This window comes from Eleutherodactylus coqui, unplaced genomic scaffold (genome assembly GCF_035609145.1).
Source record: "Eleutherodactylus coqui strain aEleCoq1 unplaced genomic scaffold, aEleCoq1.hap1 HAP1_SCAFFOLD_101, whole genome shotgun sequence".
NCBI lineage: Eukaryota > Metazoa > Chordata > Amphibia > Anura > Eleutherodactylidae > Eleutherodactylus > Eleutherodactylus coqui.
Genome location: NW_027102216.1, coordinates 417,479 through 445,074, shown reverse-complemented (window position 1 = coordinate 445,074; position 27,596 = coordinate 417,479). Strand labels below are relative to the sequence as shown.

General features: G+C 47.3%; 8 non-coding genes across 8 annotated transcripts; all 8 read left to right on the top strand.

Annotated features, from left to right (window-relative positions):
- Window positions 1-5,557: 5,557 nt before the first annotated feature.
- Window positions 5,558-5,741, top strand: LOC136599540 (U2 spliceosomal RNA). The gene has a single exon (XR_010789088.1). It is a non-coding gene; the product is annotated as a U2 spliceosomal RNA (small nuclear RNA).
- Window positions 5,742-8,387: 2,646 nt separating this feature from the next.
- Window positions 8,388-8,578, top strand: LOC136599529 (U2 spliceosomal RNA). Its single transcript, XR_010789078.1, has one exon. It is a non-coding gene; the product is annotated as a U2 spliceosomal RNA (small nuclear RNA).
- Window positions 8,579-11,210: 2,632 nt separating this feature from the next.
- Window positions 11,211-11,401, top strand: LOC136599493 (U2 spliceosomal RNA). The gene has a single exon (XR_010789045.1). It is a non-coding gene; the product is annotated as a U2 spliceosomal RNA (small nuclear RNA).
- Window positions 11,402-14,057: 2,656 nt separating this feature from the next.
- Window positions 14,058-14,248, top strand: LOC136599492 (U2 spliceosomal RNA). Its single transcript, XR_010789044.1, has one exon. It is a non-coding gene; the product is annotated as a U2 spliceosomal RNA (small nuclear RNA).
- Window positions 14,249-16,889: 2,641 nt separating this feature from the next.
- Window positions 16,890-17,080, top strand: LOC136599528 (U2 spliceosomal RNA). The gene has a single exon (XR_010789077.1). It is a non-coding gene; the product is annotated as a U2 spliceosomal RNA (small nuclear RNA).
- A 2,638-nt stretch (window positions 17,081-19,718) lies between these two features.
- On the top strand, window positions 19,719-19,909 carry LOC136599491 (U2 spliceosomal RNA). The gene has a single exon (XR_010789043.1). It is a non-coding gene; the product is annotated as a U2 spliceosomal RNA (small nuclear RNA).
- Window positions 19,910-22,570: 2,661 nt separating this feature from the next.
- Window positions 22,571-22,761, top strand: LOC136599490 (U2 spliceosomal RNA). The gene has a single exon (XR_010789042.1). It is a non-coding gene; the product is annotated as a U2 spliceosomal RNA (small nuclear RNA).
- A 2,651-nt stretch (window positions 22,762-25,412) lies between these two features.
- On the top strand, window positions 25,413-25,603 carry LOC136599489 (U2 spliceosomal RNA). The gene has a single exon (XR_010789041.1). It is a non-coding gene; the product is annotated as a U2 spliceosomal RNA (small nuclear RNA).
- The last annotated feature ends 1,993 nt before the right edge of the window (window positions 25,604-27,596 follow it).

Genomic DNA, 27,596 nt, shown 5'->3' with positions numbered 1-27,596 from the left:
TGTAGGTATGTATGTATGTATGGCGGGCGGGCAAAAAAGGCCTGCTGTATGTTTTTAAGTTCTTCGGATGACCATGCCGCTCTAATATTCTCCTTACTAGGGTCTACTAATGCTGGCCCAGGGGAAGGCAATAAAGCCCTATGGGGCCGAAGCCAATTTCCCTTATTTTAGGTAAAAAGTTTCCATCCGTCCCTACTCGAAATGCGGCTGGCCGAAGAGATCCCTCCAACCGACCGGCCGACGCACCTTCAGAGACAAACTAGTGCTTGCTTCTAGTGTCATCGCCGGCTTAACCCTCGTTTGTAGGGAGCTGACGAGTCCTGCAGCAGCAGGCTCTGCAAGCCTAGGATGCGTGAGCACGGTGCAAGAGGAAGGACTGAGGGTGTGAGGCTGGGCGCGGTTGAGAAGGCGTGGGGCGGGGCTATGGAAAGTTTTCATAGCTCTCCCAGCTGCCTGGGTGCATTGTGGGTGCGCCCAGAGTGCTGGCTGAGCGTGTTGCCTCAAGCCTTGGAAGTGGAGTTGGGCGGACCGGGCTACAGGTGAAACCCATTTCGGGTTATCGCTTCTCGGCCTTTTGGCTAAGATCAAGTGTAAAGCTTGGTCTGAGCTGTGGGCCGTGGGTGTGCTGGGGTTCACCCAGTGAGAAGGATCACTTTATCTGTGGTGTTACACCGACAGTTACCTTGCAGGATGTACGGCATCAAGAACACGATCCGGTTTGAGGTGGAGTCCAAGAGCAGCCTAAAGAACAACCTGGTTTACATCGTCCGGGACGTACTGTTGGAAAAAGGTGATGTACCTGTGGAGGAGATCTATAGTGTCCAGGACTTTCCCCGTCAGGGGCAATATGATGTCACTTTTTGTGATGAAGGGGCATGCCTAAACGTGTTTGAATGGCTGCGAACCCAGAGAGACACTGAGCTCCTTAACGGGGTTAAAATAACCCCCCTGTTTGGCTTGCAGGAGAGGCTGGTGACTGTGCACGTGTTTAACCCTTACACGGATGTGGGCCTCCTTTTCAGTTTCCTTGAGCAGTATTGCGACCACGTACGAGGTGGTGAAAAACAGAAGAATATCCTAGGAATATTTAACTGTAAATATAAATTCATGGTGAGACTGAAGAGGAACCCAAGTCGTATCGGGGGAGTGATGCACCCCCCTGCCAATTTTTCCATTGCTGGCTACCGTGGCTACTTACATTATGCAGGACAGCCGACCTATTGCCGGAATTGCGAACAGTTTGGTCACATTAAAGCGGACTGCACCAAAGGCCTTGTGTGCAGAAACTGCAAGGGTGTTGGGCACCATGCTGGCGACTGCCCTAAGCCAAAGAGGTGCGATCTTTGTGGGTCGTCTGAGCACGTGGTGAAAGATTGCCCGGCGAACGGTGGTTTTGGTGGCTGGCGGCGACCCCCTGAGGAGGGAGCAGCAGCCAGCAAGGCGAGCACGTCTGCAGGTGCGGCTGCTGCAGAACCTCGGCCATCAGCTGCAGCTAACGAGGTGTCTGTCCAGCCTGAGCAGGGAGCTGCTGAGAGAGTTACACCTGTTGTTCCTGTGAGAGCCAAGGCAGTGAGAGCTGCAGCTGCGTCTGTGTCTGCGGCTGCTAAAGCAGGAAAAGAGGAGGAAATTAAGAGGAAAGTGGATACCCAAAAAGTACCTGAGACGCCGCATGTTGGGAGTGCTACTCCGGAAGAGCAGGTGGTTGGGGTTATCAGACAGTTGGAGGAGATCATCGAGGAAGTGGACAGCCCCATTAACCCCTCAGGGAACATTGAGGAGTTTTCCTCCCCTGAGACAGTCCTGAGTAAGAGGGAGGGTGGAGGTGGTGGGCTGAATGACTCCAGTGAGGAGGAGTTTGTGGAGGTGGCTGGAAAGAACACAGCCAAAAAAAGAAGGTGCACAAAAAGTAAAGAGACGCTCATGGAGGTCAGTAACCCTTTCGAGACTTTGGCGCAAGACCTGGAGTGCTCAGGTGAGAGTGGCGAGGACTGATAAAATGAGCCACAAAGTGCCTATATAATCCTGTGTATTTAGTGGTTTAGCCACTTTAAGTGGAAGGCATATAAGTGTATGACATTTGTTAAAAGGTCTTTGCGTGAACTAAGACATTTTTCTGCAAAGGTATAACAATTATGGTTTTGAATATATGTTCCCAGAACGTGCGCGTTTTTAAATCAAAGGCCAGAAGGGCAGCAATTTTTAGTTTTTTGCATCAGAAGAATGCTGATTTATTTTGCTTGCAGGAGTGTGGTATAGACACTGATGTCAGCCCGTCAGAATGGCCTTATGGTGCTGCAGCATGGTCGGGGAGTACATATAATAAAAACGACGGAGTCGGCATACTTATTAACTCCAGAGAGTTGGCGCTACAGAGTAGCGAAATAATTGAGGCTGGAAGATGCATCTCCGCGGTGTTATTATATAGAGGTACGCAATTCCGTGTTATTAATGTGTATGCACCTGCGGAGAAGCATGAGAGGAGCGCTCTATTTAACAAAATAAAGTTTTTCATGCAAGGAAGGACACCTACCGTCCTCATAGGGGACATGAATTGTGACCTCTCAAAAAAATCGTTTGACGTGTCTGCAAAATGTTTATTTGAACTATGCTCTGATTTTCACCTGAGGGATATCCAACAGGCGTGTGGCATATCCCCTCAGCTTAATACATACCATGCGGACAGGGGTGGAGTCCACTCCAAAATTGATTATTGTTTTTTATCAGAAGGTCTATCTGCCACAAGTTATGTTCAGGAGATGGCGCTATTCTCAGATCATGAGTGTCTGTTATGTGGGGTGGAGGTAGGGAACGGTGTTGTGTGGGGGAGGGGAGTCTGGAAGCTGAACCTCAAGCTTCTGGAGGGACAGGACATAAAAAAACAATATGAAAGTCTGTATAGGAGGTGGAGGGACAGAAAGGGGGACTTTGTAAATGTCTTAGATTGGTGGGATTGGGTAAAGGGGAAAACTAAAACCTTTTTCAAGTCGGCAGGATACAAAGTAGCCAGGGAAAGGAAGGCAGAGTACGTGAGGCTTGGCAACAAACTAAGCCTGTTGATAAAATTGCGCGATAACGGAAGAGATGTGCAAGAAGACATCTTGAAAACCAGAAGAGAGATAAATAATTATCTAGTGGAAAAAGGGAAGAGCATAATGTACCGCGCTAAATTAGACAAGATGCTGCATGATGAGACATGTTCGCGGTTCTTTTTTAAAAAAGTGTTTTCTAAAAAACCTACCTTCGAAGTAATAGAGAGAGAGACAGGAGGGGAGGTGAGGGGGGAGGAGGTGTACGAAGAGGTAGCATCCTTCTATGAGGACTTATATAAGGTAAAATGGAGGGATGAAGTCCTGGAGGATGACGTGTTAACTACACTTGAAAACAAGTTAGGGGAGGCGGACCAAGTGTCCATCACACATGACATCACCGCTAAAGAAGTGTGGGAGGCGGTCCAGAGTATGGCCGCTAATAAAACGCCTGGTATGGATGGGTTACCGATTGAATATTATCGTATGCTGTGGAGTGTGATAGGGAAAGATGTGTGTGAAGTGTGCCAGTACATGTGGGTGAATGTGGATATGGCTGAAAGTATGCGAGGTGGACTGGTTGTATTAATCCCCAAAAAGGGCAATCTGAAAAATTTAAAAAATTGGCGTCCGATTACGCTTCTTAATGCTGACTATAAAATTTATGCTAAAATCATTGCAAATCGGATGCGTGCGGTAGTGGAGAGCGTGGTGAGCGAGGACCAGTACTGTGCGGTGCCTGGTAGGAGGGTGCATGAGAGTCTGTGTCTGGTGCGGGATTGTCTGGGAGATTGTAAGGAGCGAAAGAAGAGTGTGTATGTGGTGAGCTTGGATTTTGAAAAAGCGTATGATAGGTTGTCGCATGGATTCTTGTTCCGAGTGTTGGTGCGCATGGGGTTCCCGGGTATGTTTGTAGAGCGAGTGAGGAGTCTGTATGAAAGGATTTATAGTAGTATGTTAGTGAATGGGAAGGTTGGAAGGAGAGTGAATGTGATGTCTGGTGTGCGTCAGGGGTGTCCGCTGTCGGCCGTGGTATTCATCTGCGCCATGGAACCGTTACTATGCCTGATAAGACAGGAGAAGATGGTGAGGGGGATCCACATCCCAGGTAGTGACGGCAGAGAGCTAAAGGTATGTGCGTATATGGATGATGTGTGTGTGATGTGTGAGTCTGAGAGTGCAGTGAGGAGAGTGAAGCTGTTAGTGTCTGTGTTTTGTGGTGCGTCTGCGTTCCGTGTCAACTGGGATAAAAGTGAGTGCAAGGTGTTTGGTGAGACTGGAGTGGATGCAGATATAGGTTTAAATATTGTGCCCGGGCCAATTAAAATTCTAGGCATTAGGTTTAATAACAATTTACAGGGGGAAGAGAGCTGGGAGGAGGCAAGACAGAAGGTGGAGAACCGGCTAAATTTTTGGAAATTACGCAACCTGACTATGATAGGCAAAATCGTAATATTAAAGAGCGTAATTTTGCCCATTTTCTTATACGTGGCATTAGTTTTCCCTCCGGGATACATGGGTCAGAGGAGGCTGAACAGGGTCATGTTTCTGTTCTTCTGGGGGTCCAAAATGGAACGTCTGAGGAGGGAGGCAGTGTACAAGAGTTGGGAGAGAGGAGGGATGGGCTTTCCCAATTTAGAGACATACTTTGGATGCAACAGCGTAGTTTTCCTACTAAGCATGTTGCAAAAAACCACCAAAGGGGCGTGCATGATGAGGTATCTAGCAGGGAGATGGTTTGTACGTATGAAATGGTGCGAATACAACTTGAGGAAACCAGTTGCTTTCCAAATCCCTAAGTGGTATGAATGGACAGTATGTTTTGTGGCGAAGTTTGAGTTGGATGACTGTGAAGTGAATGTACTTAAGAATAAGCGAATGGTGAAACGAATGATTGAGAGTAAGGATGAGGTGTCTGATATTAATTCTGTTAGCAGAGTGAATGTGGAGAGAGTGTGGAAGAAAGTGCGGATGGATGGGATGAGTAATAGGCAGAGTGAGATTGTATGGCAGAGTCTGCATGGCGTGTTACCGGTGCGAGAGTTTCAGCGTGTGAGAGGTTTGGTGAGGAGTGAGAGATGTCCGAGAGAGGGGTGCGGTGGATGTGAGAATGTGGTTCATTTATTTTGGAACTGCAGCCATGCACAAAATGTGCTGCGGAGACTTGGCTCGTTATGTAAGGAGATAACAGGAGTTAATTTCATGTCCTTTGAGTTAGTTATGTTTGGTTTAGGTGTGAGAGGCAGTGTGAGAGAGAGACTGTTGTGGCTGTTTATGGCGTGTGTGAAGGAAGTGTTGTGGGATGTAAGGAATGTGTATGTGTTCAAGAGAAAGGATGTAAGTGAGAGGGACAGCGTGCGAATGGTGTTGGGGAAATTATACTTCATTTATTTATGGGACAAAAGAAAGGATGGAGTCGATGCGGAAGGAATATGGAAGGTTAAAAAATGGATACAATTAGTTGATTTGTCATGATTTGTAATGTATTTATGTTGTATAATGTGATGGATTTATTATGTTGTGAATAAATAAAAACCTTTGGTTATAAAAAAAAAAAAAAAATCTGTTCTTATCAGTTTAATATCTGATACGTCCCCTATCTGGGGACCATATATTAAATGGATTTTTAGAACAGGGAGCTGGAAAAAGAGCTTGCTCTGTCCACTCCACGCATTGACCTGGTATTGCAGTACCTCCAGGACCGGTGCACCCCCTTTCCTACAGCAGTTTCCAAAAGCAGAAAAACAAAACTGACGAGCAAGAGGTGCAGCGCAGCTGTGGCGGCTGCTGCTACCACCACCCAAGCACTTTGATTGACACTCAGCCCGTCTGCTCGCAACATTGTATCCACTGAGCAGCTGCGTCTGCCAGAGTGTGCACAGCACAGGTACAACTGGAAGCAAAACAACACACACACCAGTTCATATGGCAGCCGCACTCTATAGTTCGTACCTACCGCTGCGCTAATAGCCAAGTTGGAAACATCGGGCAGGCACAGCGTATCCTGGCAGCCTGCGTCTGTATGCTTCACGTATTCGGGTCATGGGTGTATGTGCAGGGGGCCCGGAGCCCCAGGGGGCCCATAAAGTCTCTCTTCCCCACATTGTAAACCAATGCTATCAATGAAGCTTTATAGTTTGGGGGCCCAGTTCCAGACTTTGTACTCGGGCCCCGCAGCTTCAAGTTACACCTCCAGATCAGGATAATGCTAGGCCATTCCAACCAGCCTGTGTGTGTGACCTGCAGTCGCTGGTAGTCGAAAAGCGGCCGGCCCCGGATGCGCGCTTCAGAGTGGACAGACAGCAGCGGACCCCCAATCACACAGGCCCAAGGCTTGCTATGTAGCACGGAATACCTCATTGGACTGCAGCACTCCACGCGGGCTGAGATACACGCTCCACGTGGGATGGGCAGTATTCGTCCATGAAGATCCAGGCCAACGTTTAGAGATGGAGCAACACTCGGGGAGCAAAGAACTCCAACGAACGGACGTCTACTTTACAAGGATGTATTGCTTTATTCAATGCATGGACACAGAAACAGTTCAACCGCTCGATTACAGACCGCAGTCAATACAGTAAAGAAAGAAATGTGTCTGTTTAATGTAAACTTGCATGGAGCTCGTTTGTCAGCCACTGACTGACTGAATGCTGAAACGTGGTCTAACGTTACATGCACCACCAGGGATAAGGCCTTGCCTATAAGCATTCCCCAGCTGGCAAAAACGGAACCTCCCTGCCTATTCCTCACCATGGAAGAACGGAACCTACCTTTTTTTAAAAAAAAGAAAGCCACAGCAGCAGCCAACTAGATTTTGGTAGGCCGCTGTCTCCCCCTTGTGTGCTGCATAAAAAATGCACTCCACTAAAAATAACAATGATCCACGAAATAGAGCGTATGGAGAGAACGAGGCTTCTAGATGAGCCGTCAGGCTATGATAAATTGTATCACACCTGGGCGATATGGATAGATGCCCGGAGCTCACCCCTATTTACCAAGTGGTTACAGACAGGGACATGTGAGTAACACGTTTAAACCACAATTGTAAAGAGAAACAACAATTCCGGAGCCCGCCCCCCCCCCCCCACCTTTTTGTTTTATTTTCTCTTTCTCCCGTGTCATAGATACCTACCCTCCCTTACCACTCCCCCCCCCCTTACCCTCCCCTCATTCCCCTGTTTGTAGACCTTATAAAATATCACAGACAAACATGATATAGTTCAACTCGAAATTGATTTATTAAGTTTCATTGTCAAAGTTATTTTTACATTGCTTTGAGATAAGGCAAAAGTTTCCCCCCCTCCATGAAACCAATAAAACCTATATTGAATAAAATAAAAATGATGCAGTTACCGGTAGTTCTGCAGCTTCTTGGTGGAAATAAAGACCATCTCCCGTCTCCCAGCTGCAGCAGAGACTGACTGAAATGGCTGCCAAGCCCGGTATTAATGCTTCTAAATTGATGACATCACAAAGGAGTGACATCGTCAGCCTTCCAAACACCTGGCTCAATTGCATACAGTATGTATGTATGTATGCATGTATGTGAGTCTATCTATCTATCTATCTATCTATCTATCTATCTATCTTTATTAATTATGTAGAATATAGATATGGATTATTTCTAATTTACAGATTTTGTAGATATAGATTAAAGATAGATTTAAGATTGTATGTGTGTGTGTATATGTGTGTATGTGTGTGTGTGTGTGTGTGTGTGTGTGTGTGTGTGTGTATGTATGTATGTATGTATGTATGTATATATATATATATAATGTATATATGTAAAAAAAATATAAAATCTGTAGGTATGTATGTATGTATGGCGGGCGGGCAAAAAAGGCCTGCTGTATGTTTTTAAGTTCTTCGGATGACCATGCCGCTCTAATATTCTCCTTACTAGGGTCTACTAATGCTGGCCCAGGGGAAGGCAATAAAGCCCTATGGGGCCGAAGCCAATTTCCCTTATTTTAGGTAAAAAGTTTCCATCCGTCCCTACTCGAAATGCGGCTGGCCGAAGAGATCCCTCCAACCGACCGGCCGACGCACCTTCAGAGACAAACTAGTGCTTGCTTCTAGTGTCATCGCCGGCTTAACCCTCGTTTGTAGGGAGCTGACGAGTCCTGCAGCAGCAGGCTCTGCAAGCCTAGGATGCGTGAGCACGGTGCAAGAGGAAGGACTGAGGGTGTGAGGCTGGGCGCGGTTGAGAAGGCGTGGGGCGGGGCTATGGAAAGTTTTCATAGCTCTCCCAGCTGCCTGGGTGCATTGTGGGTGCGCCCAGAGTGCTGGCTGAGCGTGTTGCCTCAAGCCTTGGAAGTGGAGTTGGGCGGACCGGGCTACAGGTGAAACCCATTTCGGGTTATCGCTTCTCGGCCTTTTGGCTAAGATCATGTGTAGTATCTGTTCTTATCAGTTTAATATCTGATACGTCCCCTATCTGGGGACCATATATTAAATGGATTTTTAGAACAGGGAGCTGGAAAAAGAGCTTGCTCTGTCCACTCCACGCATTGACCTGGTATTGCAGTACCTCCAGGACCGGTGCACCCCCTTTCCTACAGCAGTTTCCAAAAGCAGAAAAACAAAACTGACGAGCAAGAGGTGCAGCGCAGCTGTGGCGGCTGCTGCTACCACCACCCAAGCACTTTGATTGACACTCAGCCCGTCTGCTCGCAACATTGTATCCACTGAGCAGCTGCGTCTGCCAGAGTGTGCACAGCACAGGTACAACTGGAAGCAAAACAACACACACACCAGTTCATATGGCAGCCGCACTCTATAGTTCGTACCTACCGCTGCGCTAATAGCCAAGTTGGAAACATCGGGCAGGCACAGCGTATCCTGGCAGCCTGCGTCTGTATGCTTCACGTATTCGGGTCATGGGTGTATGTGCAGGGGGCCCGGAGCCCCAGGGGGCCCATAAAGTCTCTCTTCCCCACATTGTAAACCAATGCTATCAATGAAGCTTTATAGTTTGGGGGCCCAGTTCCAGACTTTGTACTCGGGCCCCGCAGCTTCAAGTTACACCTCCAGATCAGGATAATGCTAGGCCATTCCAACCAGCCTGTGTGTGTGACCTGCAGTCGCTGGTAGTCGAAAAGCGGCCGGCCCCGGATGCGCGCTTCAGAGTGGACAGACAGCAGCGGACCCCCAATCACACAGGCCCAAGGCTTGCTATGTAGCACGGAATACCTCATTGGACTGCAGCACTCCACGCGGGCTGAGATACACGCTCCACGTGGGATGGGCAGTATTCGTCCATGAAGATCCAGGCCAACGTTTAGAGATGGAGCAACACTCGGGGAGCAAAGAACTCCAACGAACGGACGTCTACTTTACAAGGATGTATTGCTTTATTCAATGCATGGACACAGAAACAGTTCAACCGCTCGATTACAGACCGCAGTCAATACAGTAAAGAAAGAAATGTGTCTGTTTAATGTAAACTTGCATGGAGCTCGTTTGTCAGCCACTGACTGACTGAATGCTGAAACGTGGTCTAACGTTACATGCACCACCAGGGATAAGGCCTTGCCTATAAGCATTCCCCAGCTGGCAAAAACGGAACCTCCCTGCCTATTCCTCACCATGGAAGAACGGAACCTACCTTTTTTTAAAAAAAAGAAAGCCACAGCAGCAGCCAACTAGATTTTGGTAGGCCGCTGTCTCCCCCTTGTGTGCTGCATAAAAAATGCACTCCACTAAAAATAACAATGATCCACGAAATAGAGCGTATGGAGAGAACGAGGCTTCTAGATGAGCCGTCAGGCTATGATAAATTGTATCACACCTGGGCGATATGGATAGATGCCCGGAGCTCACCCCTATTTACCAAGTGGTTACAGACAGGGACATGTGAGTAACACGTTTAAACCACAATTGTAAAGAGAAACAACAATTCCGGAGCCCGCCCCCCCCCCCCCCTTTTTGTTTTATTTTCTCTTTCTCCCGTGTCATAGATACCTACCCTCCCTTACCACTCCCCCCCCCCTTACCCTCCCCTCATTCCCCTGTTTGTAGACCTTATAAAATATCACAGACAAACATGATATAGTTCAACTCGAAATTGATTTATTAAGTTTCATTGTCAAAGTTATTTTTACATTGCTTTGAGATAAGGCAAAAGTTTCCCCCCCTCCATGAAACCAATAAAACCTATATTGAATAAAATAAAAATGATGCAGTTACCGGTAGTTCTGCAGCTTCTTGGTGGAAATAAAGACCATCTCCCGTCTCCCAGCTGCAGCAGAGACTGACTGAAATGGCTGCCAAGCCCGGTATTAATGCTTCTAAATTGATGACATCACAAAGGAGTGACATCGTCAGCCTTCCAAACACCTGGCTCAATTGCATACAGTATGTATGTATGTATGCATGTATGTGAGTCTATCTATCTATCTATCTATCTATCTATCTTTATTAATTATGTAGAATATAGATATGGATTATTTCTAATTTACAGATTTTGTAGATATAGATTAAAGATAGATTTAAGATTGTATGTGTGTGTGTATATGTGTGTATGTGTGTGTGTGTGTGTGTGTGTGTGTGTGTGTGTATGTATGTATGTATGTATGTATGTATATATATATATATAATGTATATATGTAAAAAAAATATAAAATCTGTAGGTATGTATGTATGTATGGCGGGCGGGCAAAAAAGGCCTGCTGTATGTTTTTAAGTTCTTCGGATGACCATGCCGCTCTAATATTCTCCTTACTAGGGTCTACTAATGCTGGCCCAGGGGAAGGCAATAAAGCCCTATGGGGCCGAAGCCAATTTCCCTTATTTTAGGTAAAAAGTTTCCATCCGTCCCTACTCGAAATGCGGCTGGCCGAAGAGATCCCTCCAACCGACCGGCCGACGCACCTTCAGAGACAAACTAGTGCTTGCTTCTAGTGTCATCGCCGGCTTAACCCTCGTTTGTAGGGAGCTGACGAGTCCTGCAGCAGCAGGCTCTGCAAGCCTAGGATGCGTGAGCACGGTGCAAGAGGAAGGACTGAGGGTGTGAGGCTGGGCGCGGTTGAGAAGGCGTGGGGCGGGGCTATGGAAAGTTTTCATAGCTCTCCCAGCTGCCTGGGTGCATTGTGGGTGCGCCCAGAGTGCTGGCTGAGCGTGTTGCCTCAAGCCTTGGAAGTGGAGTTGGGCGGACCGGGCTACAGGTGAAACCCATTTCGGGTTATCGCTTCTCGGCCTTTTGGCTAAGATCAAGTGTAGTATCTGTTCTTATCAGTTTAATATCTGATACGTCCCCTATCTGGGGACCATATATTAAATGGATTTTTAGAACAGGGAGCTGGAAAAAGAGCTTGCTCTGTCCACTCCACGCATTGACCTGGTATTGCAGTACCTCCAGGACCGGTGCACCCCCTTTCCTACAGCAGTTTCCAAAAGCAGAAAAACAAAACTGACGAGCAAGAGGTGCAGCGCAGCTGTGGCGGCTGCTGCTACCACCACCCAAGCACTTTGATTGACACTCAGCCCGTCTGCTCGCAACATTGTATCCACTGAGCAGCTGCGTCTGCCAGAGTGTGCACAGCACAGGTACAACTGGAAGCAAAACAACACACACACCAGTTCATATGGCAGCCGCACTCTATAGTTCGTACCTACCGCTGCGCTAATAGCCAAGTTGGAAACATCGGGCAGGCACAGCGTATCCTGGCAGCCTGCGTCTGTATGCTTCACGTATTCGGGTCATGGGTGTATGTGCAGGGGGCCCGGAGCCCCAGGGGGCCCATAAAGTCTCTCTTCCCCACATTGTAAACCAATGCTATCAATGAAGCTTTATAGTTTGGGGGCCCAGTTCCAGACTTTGTACTCGGGCCCCGCAGCTTCAAGTTACACCTCCAGATCAGGATAATGCTAGGCCATTCCAACCAGCCTGTGTGTGTGACCTGCAGTCGCTGGTAGTCGAAAAGCGGCCGGCCCCGGATGCGCGCTTCAGAGTGGACAGACAGCAGCGGACCCCCAATCACACAGGCCCAAGGCTTGCTATGTAGCACGGAATACCTCATTGGACTGCAGCACTCCACGCGGGCTGAGATACACGCTCCACGTGGGATGGGCAGTATTCGTCCATGAAGATCCAGGCCAACGTTTAGAGATGGAGCAACACTCGGGGAGCAAAGAACTCCAACGAACGGACGTCTACTTTACAAGGATGTATTGCTTTATTCAATGCATGGACACAGAAACAGTTCAACCGCTCGATTACAGACCGCAGTCAATACAGTAAAGAAAGAAATGTGTCTGTTTAATGTAAACTTGCATGGAGCTCGTTTGTCAGCCACTGACTGACTGAATGCTGAAACGTGGTCTAACGTTACATGCACCACCAGGGATAAGGCCTTGCCTATAAGCATTCCCCAGCTGGCAAAAACGGAACCTCCCTGCCTATTCCTCACCATGGAAGAACGGAACCTACCTTTTTTTAAAAAAAAGAAAGCCACAGCAGCAGCCAACTAGATTTTGGTAGGCCGCTGTCTCCCCCTTGTGTGCTGCATAAAAAATGCACTCCACTAAAAATAACAATGATCCACGAAATAGAGCGTATGGAGAGAACGAGGCTTCTAGATGAGCCGTCAGGCTATGATAAATTGTATCACACCTGGGCGATATGGATAGATGCCCGGAGCTCACCCCTATTTACCAAGTGGTTACAGACAGGGACATGTGAGTAACACGTTTAAACCACAATTGTAAAGAGAAACAACAATTCCGGAGCCCGCCCCCCCCCCCCCCCCTTTTTGTTTTATTTTCTCTTTCTCCCGTGTCATAGATACCTACCCTCCCTTACCACTCCCCCCCCCCCCTTACCCTCCCCTCATTCCCCTGTTTGTAGACCTTATAAAATATCACAGACAAACATGATATAGTTCAACTCGAAATTGATTTATTAAGTTTCATTGTCAAAGTTATTTTTACATTGCTTTGAGATAAGGCAAAAGTTTCCCCCCCTCCATGAAACCAATAAAACCTATATTGAATAAAATAAAAATGATGCAGTTACCGGTAGTTCTGCAGCTTCTTGGTGGAAATAAAGACCATCTCCCGTCTCCCAGCTGCAGCAGAGACTGACTGAAATGGCTGCCAAGCCCGGTATTAATGCTTCTAAATTGATGACATCACAAAGGAGTGACATCGTCAGCCTTCCAAACACCTGGCTCAATTGCATACAGTATGTATGTATGTATGCATGTATGTGAGTCTATCTATCTATCTATCTATCTATCTATCTATCTATCTATCTATCTTTATTAATTATGTAGAATATAGATATGGATTATTTCTAATTTACAGATTTTGTAGATATAGATTAAAGATAGATTTAAGATTGTATGTGTGTGTGTATATGTGTGTATGTGTGTGTGTGTGTGTGTGTGTGTGTGTGTGTGTGTGTATGTATGTATGTATGTATGTATGTATATATATATATATAATGTATATATGTAAAAAAAATATAAAATCTGTAGGTATGTATGTATGTATGGCGGGCGGGCAAAAAAGGCCTGCTGTATGTTTTTAAGTTCTTCGGATGACCATGCCGCTCTAATATTCTCCTTACTAGGGTCTACTAATGCTGGCCCAGGGGAAGGCAATAAAGCCCTATGGGGCCGAAGCCAATTTCCCTTATTTTAGGTAAAAAGTTTCCATCCGTCCCTACTCGAAATGCGGCTGGCCGAAGAGATCCCTCCAACCGACCGGCCGACGCACCTTCAGAGACAAACTAGTGCTTGCTTCTAGTGTCATCGCCGGCTTAACCCTCGTTTGTAGGGAGCTGACGAGTCCTGCAGCAGCAGGCTCTGCAAGCCTAGGATGCGTGAGCACGGTGCAAGAGGAAGGACTGAGGGTGTGAGGCTGGGCGCGGTTGAGAAGGCGTGGGGCGGGGCTATGGAAAGTTTTCATAGCTCTCCCAGCTGCCTGGGTGCATTGTGGGTGCGCCCAGAGTGCTGGCTGAGCGTGTTGCCTCAAGCCTTGGAAGTGGAGTTGGGCGGACCGGGCTACAGGTGAAACCCATTTCGGGTTATCGCTTCTCGGCCTTTTGGCTAAGATCAAGTGTAGTATCTGTTCTTATCAGTTTAATATCTGATACGTCCCCTATCTGGGGACCATATATTAAATGGATTTTTAGAACAGGGAGCTGGAAAAAGAGCTTGCTCTGTCCACTCCACGCATTGACCTGGTATTGCAGTACCTCCAGGACCGGTGCACCCCCTTTCCTACAGCAGTTTCCAAAAGCAGAAAAACAAAACTGACGAGCAAGAGGTGCAGCGCAGCTGTGGCGGCTGCTGCTACCACCACCCAAGCACTTTGATTGACACTCAGCCCGTCTGCTCGCAACATTGTATCCACTGAGCAGCTGCGTCTGCCAGAGTGTGCACAGCACAGGTACAACTGGAAGCAAAACAACACACACACCAGTTCATATGGCAGCCGCACTCTATAGTTCGTACCTACCGCTGCGCTAATAGCCAAGTTGGAAACATCGGGCAGGCACAGCGTATCCTGGCAGCCTGCGTCTGTATGCTTCACGTATTCGGGTCATGGGTGTATGTGCAGGGGGCCCGGAGCCCCAGGGGGCCCATAAAGTCTCTCTTCCCCACATTGTAAACCAATGCTATCAATGAAGCTTTATAGTTTGGGGGCCCAGTTCCAGACTTTGTACTCGGGCCCCGCAGCTTCAAGTTACACCTCCAGATCAGGATAATGCTAGGCCATTCCAACCAGCCTGTGTGTGTGACCTGCAGTCGCTGGTAGTCGAAAAGCGGCCGGCCCCGGATGCGCGCTTCAGAGTGGACAGACAGCAGCGGACCCCCAATCACACAGGCCCAAGGCTTGCTATGTAGCACGGAATACCTCATTGGACTGCAGCACTCCACGCGGGCTGAGATACACGCTCCACGTGGGATGGGCAGTATTCGTCCATGAAGATCCAGGCCAACGTTTAGAGATGGAGCAACACTCGGGGAGCAAAGAACTCCAACGAACGGACGCCTACTTTACAAGGATGTATTGCTTTATTCAATGCATGGACACAGAAACAGTTCAACCGCTCGATTACAGACCGCAGTCAATACAGTAAAGAAAGAAATGTGTCTGTTTAATGTAAACTTGCATGGAGCTCGTTTGTCAGCCACTGACTGACTGAATGCTGAAACGTGGTCTAACGTTACATGCACCACCAGGGATAAGGCCTTGCCTATAAGCATTCCCCAGCTGGCAAAAACGGAACCTCCCTGCCTATTCCTCACCATGGAAGAACGGAACCTACCTTTTTTTAAAAAAAAGAAAGCCACAGCAGCAGCCAACTAGATTTTGGTAGGCCGCTGTCTCCCCCTTGTGTGCTGCATAAAAAATGCACTCCACTAAAAATAACAATGATCCACGAAATAGAGCGTATGGAGAGAACGAGGCTTCTAGATGAGCCGTCAGGCTATGATAAATTGTATCACACCTGGGCGATATGGATAGATGCCCGGAGCTCACCCCTATTTACCAAGTGGTTACAGACAGGGACATGTGAGTAACACGTTTAAACCACAATTGTAAAGAGAAACAACAATTCCGGAGCCCGCCCCCCCCCCCCCCCTTTTTGTTTTATTTTCTCTTTCTCCCGTGTCATAGATACCTACCCTCCCTTACCACTCCCCCCCCCCTTACCCTCCCCTCATTCCCCTGTTTGTAGACCTTATAAAATATCACAGACAAACATGATATAGTTCAACTCGAAATTGATTTATTAAGTTTCATTGTCAAAGTTATTTTTACATTGCTTTGAGATAAGGCAAAAGTTTCCCCCCCTCCATGAAACCAATAAAACCTATATTGAATAAAATAAAAATGATGCAGTTACCGGTAGTTCTGCAGCTTCTTGGTGGAAATAAAGACCATCTCCCGTCTCCCAGCTGCAGCAGAGACTGACTGAAATGGCTGCCAAGCCCGGTATTAATGCTTCTAAATTGATGACATCACAAAGGAGTGACATCGTCAGCCTTCCAAACACCTGGCTCAATTGCATACAGTATGTATGTATGTATGCATGTATGTGAGTCTATCTATCTATCTATCTATCTATCTATCTATCTTTATTAATTATGTAGAATATAGATATGGATTATTTCTAATTTACAGATTTTGTAGATATAGATTAAAGATAGATTTAAGATTGTATGTGTGTGTGTATATGTGTGTATGTGTGTGTGTGTGTGTGTGTGTGTGTGTGTGTGTGTGTATGTATGTATGTATGTATGTATGTATATATATATATATAATGTATATATGTAAAAAAAATATAAAATCTGTAGGTATGTATGTATGTATGGCGGGCGGGCAAAAAAGGCCTGCTGTATGTTTTTAAGTTCTTCGGATGACCATGCCGCTCTAATATTCTCCTTACTAGGGTCTACTAATGCTGGCCCAGGGGAAGGCAATAAAGCCCTATGGGGCCGAAGCCAATTTCCCTTATTTTAGGTAAAAAGTTTCCATCCGTCCCTACTCGAAATGCGGCTGGCCGAAGAGATCCCTCCAACCGACCGGCCGACGCACCTTCAGAGACAAACTAGTGCTTGCTTCTAGTGTCATCGCCGGCTTAACCCTCGTTTGTAGGGAGCTGACGAGTCCTGCAGCAGCAGGCTCTGCAAGCCTAGGATGCGTGAGCACGGTGCAAGAGGAAGGACTGAGGGTGTGAGGCTGGGCGCGGTTGAGAAGGCGTGGGGCGGGGCTATGGAAAGTTTTCATAGCTCTCCCAGCTGCCTGGGTGCATTGTGGGTGCGCCCAGAGTGCTGGCTGAGCGTGTTGCCTCAAGCCTTGGAAGTGGAGTTGGGCGGACCGGGCTACAGGTGAAACCCATTTCGGGTTATCGCTTCTCGGCCTTTTGGCTAAGATCATGTGTAGTATCTGTTCTTATCAGTTTAATATCTGATACGTCCCCTATCTGGGGACCATATATTAAATGGATTTTTAGAACAGGGAGCTGGAAAAAGAGCTTGCTCTGTCCACTCCACGCATTGACCTGGTATTGCAGTACCTCCAGGACCGGTGCACCCCCTTTCCTACAGCAGTTTCCAAAAGCAGAAAAACAAAACTGACGAGCAAGAGGTGCAGCGCAGCTGTGGCGGCTGCTGCTACCACCACCCAAGCACTTTGATTGACACTCAGCCCGTCTGCTCGCAACATTGTATCCACTGAGCAGCTGCGTCTGCCAGAGTGTGCACAGCACAGGTACAACTGGAAGCAAAACAACACACACACCAGTTCATATGGCAGCCGCACTCTATAGTTCGTACCTACCGCTGCGCTAATAGCCAAGTTGGAAACATCGGGCAGGCACAGCGTATCCTGGCAGCCTGCGTCTGTATGCTTCACGTATTCGGGTCATGGGTGTATGTGCAGGGGGCCCGGAGCCCCAGGGGGCCCATAAAGTCTCTCTTCCCCACATTGTAAACCAATGCTATCAATGAAGCTTTATAGTTTGGGGGCCCAGTTCCAGACTTTGTACTCGGGCCCCGCAGCTTCAAGTTACACCTCCAGATCAGGATAATGCTAGGCCATTCCAACCAGCCTGTGTGTGTGACCTGCAGTCGCTGGTAGTCGAAAAGCGGCCGGCCCCGGATGCGCGCTTCAGAGTGGACAGACAGCAGCGGACCCCCAATCACACAGGCCCAAGGCTTGCTATGTAGCACGGAATACCTCATTGGACTGCAGCACTCCACGCGGGCTGAGATACACGCTCCACGTGGGATGGGCAGTATTCGTCCATGAAGATCCAGGCCAACGTTTAGAGATGGAGCAACACTCGGGGAGCAAAGAACTCCAACGAACGGACGTCTACTTTACAAGGATGTATTGCTTTATTCAATGCATGGACACAGAAACAGTTCAACCGCTCGATTACAGACCGCAGTCAATACAGTAAAGAAAGAAATGTGTCTGTTTAATGTAAACTTGCATGGAGCTCGTTTGTCAGCCACTGACTGACTGAATGCTGAAACGTGGTCTAACGTTACATGCACCACCAGGGATAAGGCCTTGCCTATAAGCATTCCCCAGCTGGCAAAAACGGAACCTCCCTGCCTATTCCTCACCATGGAAGAACGGAACCTACCTTTTTTTAAAAAAAAGAAAGCCACAGCAGCAGCCAACTAGATTTTGGTAGGCCGCTGTCTCCCCCTTGTGTGCTGCATAAAAAATGCACTCCACTAAAAATAACAATGATCCACGAAATAGAGCGTATGGAGAGAACGAGGCTTCTAGATGAGCCGTCAGGCTATGATAAATTGTATCACACCTGGGCGATATGGATAGATGCCCGGAGCTCACCCCTATTTACCAAGTGGTTACAGACAGGGACATGTGAGTAACACGTTTAAACCACAATTGTAAAGAGAAACAACAATTCCGGAGCCCGCCCCCCCCCCCCCCTTTTTGTTTTATTTTCTCTTTCTCCCGTGTCATAGATACCTACCCTCCCTTACCACTCCCCCCCCCCTTACCCTCCCCTCATTCCCCTGTTTGTAGACCTTATAAAATATCACAGACAAACATGATATAGTTCAACTCGAAATTGATTTATTAAGTTTCATTGTCAAAGTTATTTTTACATTGCTTTGAGATAAGGCAAAAGTTTCCCCCCCTCCATGAAACCAATAAAACCTATATTGAATAAAATAAAAATGATGCAGTTACCGGTAGTTCTGCAGCTTCTTGGTGGAAATAAAGACCATCTCCCGTCTCCCAGCTGCAGCAGAGACTGACTGAAATGGCTGCCAAGCCCGGTATTAATGCTTCTAAATTGATGACATCACAAAGGAGTGACATCGTCAGCCTTCCAAACACCTGGCTCAATTGCATACAGTATGTATGTATGTATGCATGTATGTGAGTCTATCTATCTATCTATCTATCTATCTATCTATCTTTATTAATTATGTAGAATATAGATATGGATTATTTCTAATTTACAGATTTTGTAGATATAGATTAAAGATAGATTTAAGATTGTATGTGTGTGTGTATATGTGTGTATGTGTGTGTGTGTGTGTGTGTGTGTGTGTGTGTGTGTATGTATGTATGTATGTATGTATGTATATATATATATATAATGTATATATGTAAAAAAAATATAAAATCTGTAGGTATGTATGTATGTATGGCGGGCGGGCAAAAAAGGCCTGCTGTATGTTTTTAAGTTCTTCGGATGACCATGCCGCTCTAATATTCTCCTTACTAGGGTCTACTAATGCTGGCCCAGGGGAAGGCAATAAAGCCCTATGGGGCCGAAGCCAATTTCCCTTATTTTAGGTAAAAAGTTTCCATCCGTCCCTACTCGAAATGCGGCTGGCCGAAGAGATCCCTCCAACCGACCGGCCGACGCACCTTCAGAGACAAACTAGTGCTTGCTTCTAGTGTCATCGCCGGCTTAACCCTCGTTTGTAGGGAGCTGACGAGTCCTGCAGCAGCAGGCTCTGCAAGCCTAGGATGCGTGAGCACGGTGCAAGAGGAAGGACTGAGGGTGTGAGGCTGGGCGCGGTTGAGAAGGCGTGGGGCGGGGCTATGGAAAGTTTTCATAGCTCTCCCAGCTGCCTGGGTGCATTGTGGGTGCGCCCAGAGTGCTGGCTGAGCGTGTTGCCTCAAGCCTTGGAAGTGGAGTTGGGCGGACCGGGCTACAGGTGAAACCCATTTCGGGTTATCGCTTCTCGGCCTTTTGGCTAAGATCAAGTGTAGTATCTGTTCTTATCAGTTTAATATCTGATACGTCCCCTATCTGGGGACCATATATTAAATGGATTTTTAGAACAGGGAGCTGGAAAAAGAGCTTGCTCTGTCCACTCCACGCATTGACCTGGTATTGCAGTACCTCCAGGACCGGTGCACCCCCTTTCCTACAGCAGTTTCCAAAAGCAGAAAAACAAAACTGACGAGCAAGAGGTGCAGCGCAGCTGTGGCGGCTGCTGCTACCACCACCCAAGCACTTTGATTGACACTCAGCCCGTCTGCTCGCAACATTGTATCCACTGAGCAGCTGCGTCTGCCAGAGTGTGCACAGCACAGGTACAACTGGAAGCAAAACAACACACACACCAGTTCATATGGCAGCCGCACTCTATAGTTCGTACCTACCGCTGCGCTAATAGCCAAGTTGGAAACATCGGGCAGGCACAGCGTATCCTGGCAGCCTGCGTCTGTATGCTTCACGTATTCGGGTCATGGGTGTATGTGCAGGGGGCCCGGAGCCCCAGGGGGCCCATAAAGTCTCTCTTCCCCACATTGTAAACCAATGCTATCAATGAAGCTTTATAGTTTGGGGGCCCAGTTCCAGACTTTGTACTCGGGCCCCGCAGCTTCAAGTTACACCTCCAGATCAGGATAATGCTAGGCCATTCCAACCAGCCTGTGTGTGTGACCTGCAGTCGCTGGTAGTCGAAAAGCGGCCGGCCCCGGATGCGCGCTTCAGAGTGGACAGACAGCAGCGGACCCCCAATCACACAGGCCCAAGGCTTGCTATGTAGCACGGAATACCTCATTGGACTGCAGCACTCCACGCGGGCTGAGATACACGCTCCACGTGGGATGGGCAGTATTCGTCCATGAAGATCCAGGCCAACGTTTAGAGATGGAGCAACACTCGGGGAGCAAAGAACTCCAACGAACGGACGTCTACTTTACAAGGATGTATTGCTTTATTCAATGCATGGACACAGAACACAGTTCAACCGCTCGATTACAGACCGCAGTCAATACAGTAAAGAAAGAAATGTGTCTGTTTAATGTAAACTTGCATGGAGCTCGTTTGTCAGCCACTGACTGACTGAATGCTGAAACGTGGTCTAACGTTACATGCACCACCAGGGATAAGGCCTTGCCTATAAGCATTCCCCAGCTGGCAAAAACGGAACCTCCCTGCCTATTCCTCACCATGGAAGAACGGAACCTACCTTTTTTTAAAAAAAAGAAAGCCACAGCAGCAGCCAACTAGATTTTGGTAGGCCGCTGTCTCCCCCTTGTGTGCTGCATAAAAAATGCACTCCACTAAAAATAACAATGATCCACGAAATAGAGCGTATGGAGAGAACGAGGCTTCTAGATGAGCCGTCAGGCTATGATAAATTGTATCACACCTGGGCGATATGGATAGATGCCCGGAGCTCACCCCTATTTACCAAGTGGTTACAGACAGGGACATGTGAGTAACACGTTTAAACCACAATTGTAAAGAGAAACAACAATTCCGGAGCCCGCCCCCCCCCCCCCCCCTTTTTGTTTTATTTTCTCTTTCTCCCGTGTCATAGATACCTACCCTCCCTTACCACTCCCCCCCCCCCCTTACCCTCCCCTCATTCCCCTGTTTGTAGACCTTATAAAATATCACAGACAAACATGATATAGTTCAACTCGAAATTGATTTATTAAGTTTCATTGTCAAAGTTATTTTTACATTGCTTTGAGATAAGGCAAAAGTTTCCCCCCCTCCATGAAACCAATAAAACCTATATTGAATAAAATAAAAATGATGCAGTTACCGGTAGTTCTGCAGCTTCTTGGTGGAAATAAAGACCATCTCCCGTCTCCCAGCTGCAGCAGAGACTGACTGAAATGGCTGCCAAGCCCGGTATTAATGCTTCTAAATTGATGACATCACAAAGGAGTGACATCGTCAGCCTTCCAAACACCTGGCTCAATTGCATACAGTATGTATGTATGTATGCATGTATGTGAGTCTATCTATCTATCTATCTATCTATCTATCTATCTATCTATCTATCTATCTTTATTAATTATGTAGAATATAGATATGGATTATTTCTAATTTACAGATTTTGTAGATATAGATTAAAGATAGATTTAAGATTGTATGTGTGTGTGTATATGTGTGTATGTGTGTGTGTGTGTGTGTGTGTGTGTGTGTGTGTGTGTATGTATGTATGTATGTATGTATGTATATATATATATATAATGTATATATGTAAAAAAAATATAAAATCTGTAGGTATGTATGTATGTATGGCGGGCGGGCAAAAAAGGCCTGCTGTATGTTTTTAAGTTCTTCGGATGACCATGCCGCTCTAATATTCTCCTTACTAGGGTCTACTAATGCTGGCCCAGGGGAAGGCAATAAAGCCCTATGGGGCCGAAGCCAATTTCCCTTATTTTAGGTAAAAAGTTTCCATCCGTCCCTACTCGAAATGCGGCTGGCCGAAGAGATCCCTCCAACCGACCGGCCGACGCACCTTCAGAGACAAACTAGTGCTTGCTTCTAGTGTCATCGCCGGCTTAACCCTCGTTTGTAGGGAGCTGACGAGTCCTGCAGCAGCAGGCTCTGCAAGCCTAGGATGCGTGAGCACGGTGCAAGAGGAAGGACTGAGGGTGTGAGGCTGGGCGCGGTTGAGAAGGCGTGGGGCGGGGCTATGGAAAGTTTTCATAGCTCTCCCAGCTGCCTGGGTGCATTGTGGGTGCGCCCAGAGTGCTGGCTGAGCGTGTTGCCTCAAGCCTTGGAAGTGGAGTTGGGCGGACCGGGCTACAGGTGAAACCCATTTCGGGTTATCGCTTCTCGGCCTTTTGGCTAAGATCAAGTGTAGTATCTGTTCTTATCAGTTTAATATCTGATACGTCCCCTATCTGGGGACCATATATTAAATGGATTTTTAGAACAGGGAGCTGGAAAAAGAGCTTGCTCTGTCCACTCCACGCATTGACCTGGTATTGCAGTACCTCCAGGACCGGTGCACCCCCTTTCCTACAGCAGTTTCCAAAAGCAGAAAAACAAAACTGACGAGCAAGAGGTGCAGCGCAGCTGTGGCGGCTGCTGCTACCACCACCCAAGCACTTTGATTGACACTCAGCCCGTCTGCTCGCAACATTGTATCCACTGAGCAGCTGCGTCTGCCAGAGTGTGCACAGCACAGGTACAACTGGAAGCAAAACAACACACACACCAGTTCATATGGCAGCCGCACTCTATAGTTCGTACCTACCGCTGCGCTAATAGCCAAGTTGGAAACATCGGGCAGGCACAGCGTATCCTGGCAGCCTGCGTCTGTATGCTTCACGTATTCGGGTCATGGGTGTATGTGCAGGGGGCCCGGAGCCCCAGGGGGCCCATAAAGTCTCTCTTCCCCACATTGTAAACCAATGCTATCAATGAAGCTTTATAGTTTGGGGGCCCAGTTCCAGACTTTGTACTCGGGCCCCGCAGCTTCAAGTTACACCTCCAGATCAGGATAATGCTAGGCCATTCCAACCAGCCTGTGTGTGTGACCTGCAGTCGCTGGTAGTCGAAAAGCGGCCGGCCCCGGATGCGCGCTTCAGAGTGGACAGACAGCAGCGGACCCCCAATCACACAGGCCCAAGGCTTGCTATGTAGCACGGAATACCTCATTGGACTGCAGCACTCCACGCGGGCTGAGATACACGCTCCACGTGGGATGGGCAGTATTCGTCCATGAAGATCCAGGCCAACGTTTAGAGATGGAGCAACACTCGGGGAGCAAAGAACTCCAACGAACGGACGTCTACTTTACAAGGATGTATTGCTTTATTCAATGCATGGACACAGAAACAGTTCAACCGCTCGATTACAGACCGCAGTCAATACAGTAAAGAAAGAAATGTGTCTGTTTAATGTAAACTTGCATGGAGCTCGTTTGTCAGCCACTGACTGACTGAATGCTGAAACGTGGTCTAACGTTACATGCACCACCAGGGATAAGGCCTTGCCTATAAGCATTCCCCAGCTGGCAAAAACGGAACCTCCCTGCCTATTCCTCACCATGGAAGAACGGAACCTACCTTTTTTTAAAAAAAAGAAAGCCACAGCAGCAGCCAACTAGATTTTGGTAGGCCGCTGTCTCCCCCTTGTGTGCTGCATAAAAAATGCACTCCACTAAAAATAACAATGATCCACGAAATAGAGCGTATGGAGAGAACGAGGCTTCTAGATGAGCCGTCAGGCTATGATAAATTGTATCACACCTGGGCGATATGGATAGATGCCCGGAGCTCACCCCTATTTACCAAGTGGTTACAGACAGGGACATGTGAGTAACACGTTTAAACCACAATTGTAAAGAGAAACAACAATTCCGGAGCCCGCCCCCCCCCCCCCCCTTTTTGTTTTATTTTCTCTTTCTCCCGTGTCATAGATACCTACCCTCCCTTACCACTCCCCCCCCCCCTTACCCTCCCCTCATTCCCCTGTTTGTAGACCTTATAAAATATCACAGACAAACATGATATAGTTCAACTCGAAATTGATTTATTAAGTTTCATTGTCAAAGTTATTTTTACATTGCTTTGAGATAAGGCAAAAGTTTCCCCCCCTCCATGAAACCAATAAAACCTATATTGAATAAAATAAAAATGATGCAGTTACCGGTAGTTCTGCAGCTTCTTGGTGGAAATAAAGACCATCTCCCGTCTCCCAGCTGCAGCAGAGACTGACTGAAATGGCTGCCAAGCCCGGTATTAATGCTTCTAAATTGATGACATCACAAAGGAGTGACATCGTCAGCCTTCCAAACACCTGGCTCAATTGCATACAGTATGTATGTATGTATGCATGTATGTGAGTCTATCTATCTATCTATCTATCTATCTATCTATCTATCTATCTATCTATCTTTATTAATTATGTAGAATATAGATATGGATTATTTCTAATTTACAGATTTTGTAGATATAGATTAAAGATAGATTTAAGATTGTATGTGTGTGTGTATATGTGTGTATGTGTGTGTGTGTGTGTGTGTGTGTGTGTGTGTGTATGTATGTATGTATGTATGTATATATACTATATATAATGTATATATGTAAAAAAAATATAAAATCTGTAGGTATGTATGTATGTATGGCGGGCGGGCAAAAAAGGCCTGCTGTATGTTTTTAAGTTCTTCGGATGACCATGCCGCTCTAATATTCTCCTTACTAGGGTCTACTAATGCTGGCCCAGGGGAAGGCAATAAAGCCCTATGGGGCCGAAGCCAATTTCCCTTATTTTAGGTAAAAAGTTTCCATCCGTCCCTACTCGAAATGCGGCTGGCCGAAGAGATCCCTCCAACCGACCGGCCGACGCACCTTCAGAGACAAACTAGTGCTTGCTTCTAGTGTCATCGCCGGCTTAACCCTCGTTTGTAGGGAGCTGACGAGTCCTGCAGCAGCAGGCTCTGCAAGCCTAGGATGCGTGAGCACGGTGCAAGAGGAAGGACTGAGGGTGTGAGGCTGGGCGCGGTTGAGAAGGCGTGGGGCGGGGCTATGGAAAGTTTTCATAGCTCTCCCAGCTGCCTGGGTGCATTGTGGGTGCGCCCAGAGTGCTGGCTGAGCGTGTTGCCTCAAGCCTTGGAAGTGGAGTTGGGCGGACCGGGCTACAGGTGAAACCCATTTCGGGTTATCGCTTCTCGGCCTTTTGGCTAAGATCAAGTGTAGTATCTGTTCTTATCAGTTTAATATCTGATACGTCCCCTATCTGGGGACCATATATTAAATGGATTTTTAGAACAGGGAGCTGGAAAAAGAGCTTGCTCTGTCCACTCCACGCATTGACCTGGTATTGCAGTACCTCCAGGACCGGTGCACCCCCTTTCCTACAGCAGTTTCCAAAAGCAGAAAAACAAAACTGACGAGCAAGAGGTGCAGCGCAGCTGTGGCGGCTGCTGCTACCACCACCCAAGCACTTTGATTGACACTCAGCCCGTCTGCTCGCAACATTGTATCCACTGAGCAGCTGCGTCTGCCAGAGTGTGCACAGCACAGGTACAACTGGAAGCAAAACAACACACACACCAGTTCATATGGCAGCCGCACTCTATAGTTCGTACCTACCGCTGCGCTAATAGCCAAGTTGGAAACATCGGGCAGGCACAGCGTATCCTGGCAGCCTGCGTCTGTATGCTTCACGTATTCGGGTCATGGGTGTATGTGCAGGGGGCCCGGAGCCCCAGGGGGCCCATAAAGTCTCTCTTCCCCACATTGTAAACCAATGCTATCAATGAAGCTTTATAGTTTGGGGGCCCAGTTCCAGACTTTGTACTCGGGCCCCGCAGCTTCAAGTTACACCTCCAGATCAGGATAATGCTAGGCCATTCCAACCAGCCTGTGTGTGTGACCTGCAGTCGCTGGTAGTCGAAAAGCGGCCGGCCCCGGATGCGCGCTTCAGAGTGGACAGACAGCAGCGGACCCCCAATCACACAGGCCCAAGGCTTGCTATGTAGCACGGAATACCTCATTGGACTGCAGCACTCCACGCGGGCTGAGATACACGCTCCACGTGGGATGGGCAGTATTCGTCCATGAAGATCCAGGCCAACGTTTAGAGATGGAGCAACACTCGGGGAGCAAAGAACTCCAACGAACGGACGTCTACTTTACAAGGATGTATTGCTTTATTCAATGCATGGACACAGAAACAGTTCAACCGCTCGATTACAGACCGCAGTCAATACAGTAAAGAAAGAAATGTGTCTGTTTAATGTAAACTTGCATGGAGCTCGTTTGTCAGCCACTGACTGACTGAATGCTGAAACGTGGTCTAACGTTACATGCACCACCAGGGATAAGGCCTTGCCTATAAGCATTCCCCAGCTGGCAAAAACGGAACCTCCCTGCCTATTCCTCACCATGGAAGAACGGAACCTACCTTTTTTTAAAAAAAAGAAAGCCACAGCAGCAGCCAACTAGATTTTGGTAGGCCGCTGTCTCCCCCTTGTGTGCTGCATAAAAAATGCACTCCACTAAAAATAACAATGATCCACGAAATAGAGCGTATGGAGAGAACGAGGCTTCTAGATGAGCCGTCAGGCTATGATAAATTGTATCACACCTGGGCGATATGGATAGATGCCCGGAGCTCACCCCTATTTACCAAGTGGTTACAGACAGGGACATGTGAGTAACACGTTTAAACCACAATTGTAAAGAGAAACAACAATTCCGGAGCCCGCCCCCCCCCCCCCCTTTTTGTTTTATTTTCTCTTTCTCCCGTGTCATAGATACCTACCCTCCCTTACCACTCCCCCCCCCCCTTACCCTCCCCTCATTCCCCTGTTTGTAGACCTTATAAAATATCACAGACAAACATGATATAGTTCAACTCGAAATTGATTTATTAAGTTTCATTGTCAAAGTTATTTTTACATTGCTTTGAGATAAGGCAAAAGTTTCCCCCCCTCCATGAAACCAATAAAACCTATATTGAATAAAATAAAAATGATGCAGTTACCGGTAGTTCTGCAGCTTCTTGGTGGAAATAAAGACCATCTCCCGTCTCCCAGCTGCAGCAGAGACTGACTGAAATGGCTGCCAAGCCCGGTATTAATGCTTCTAAATTGATGACATCACAAAGGAGTGACATCGTCAGCCTTCCAAACACCTGGCTCAATTGCATACAGTATGTATGTATGTATGCATGTATGTGAGTCTATCTATCTATCTATCTATCTATCTATCTATCTATCTATCTATCTATCTATCTATCTATCTATCTATCTATCTTTATTAATTATGTAGAATATAGATATGGATTATTTCTAATTTACAGATTTTGTAGATATAGATTAAAGATAGATTTAAGATTGT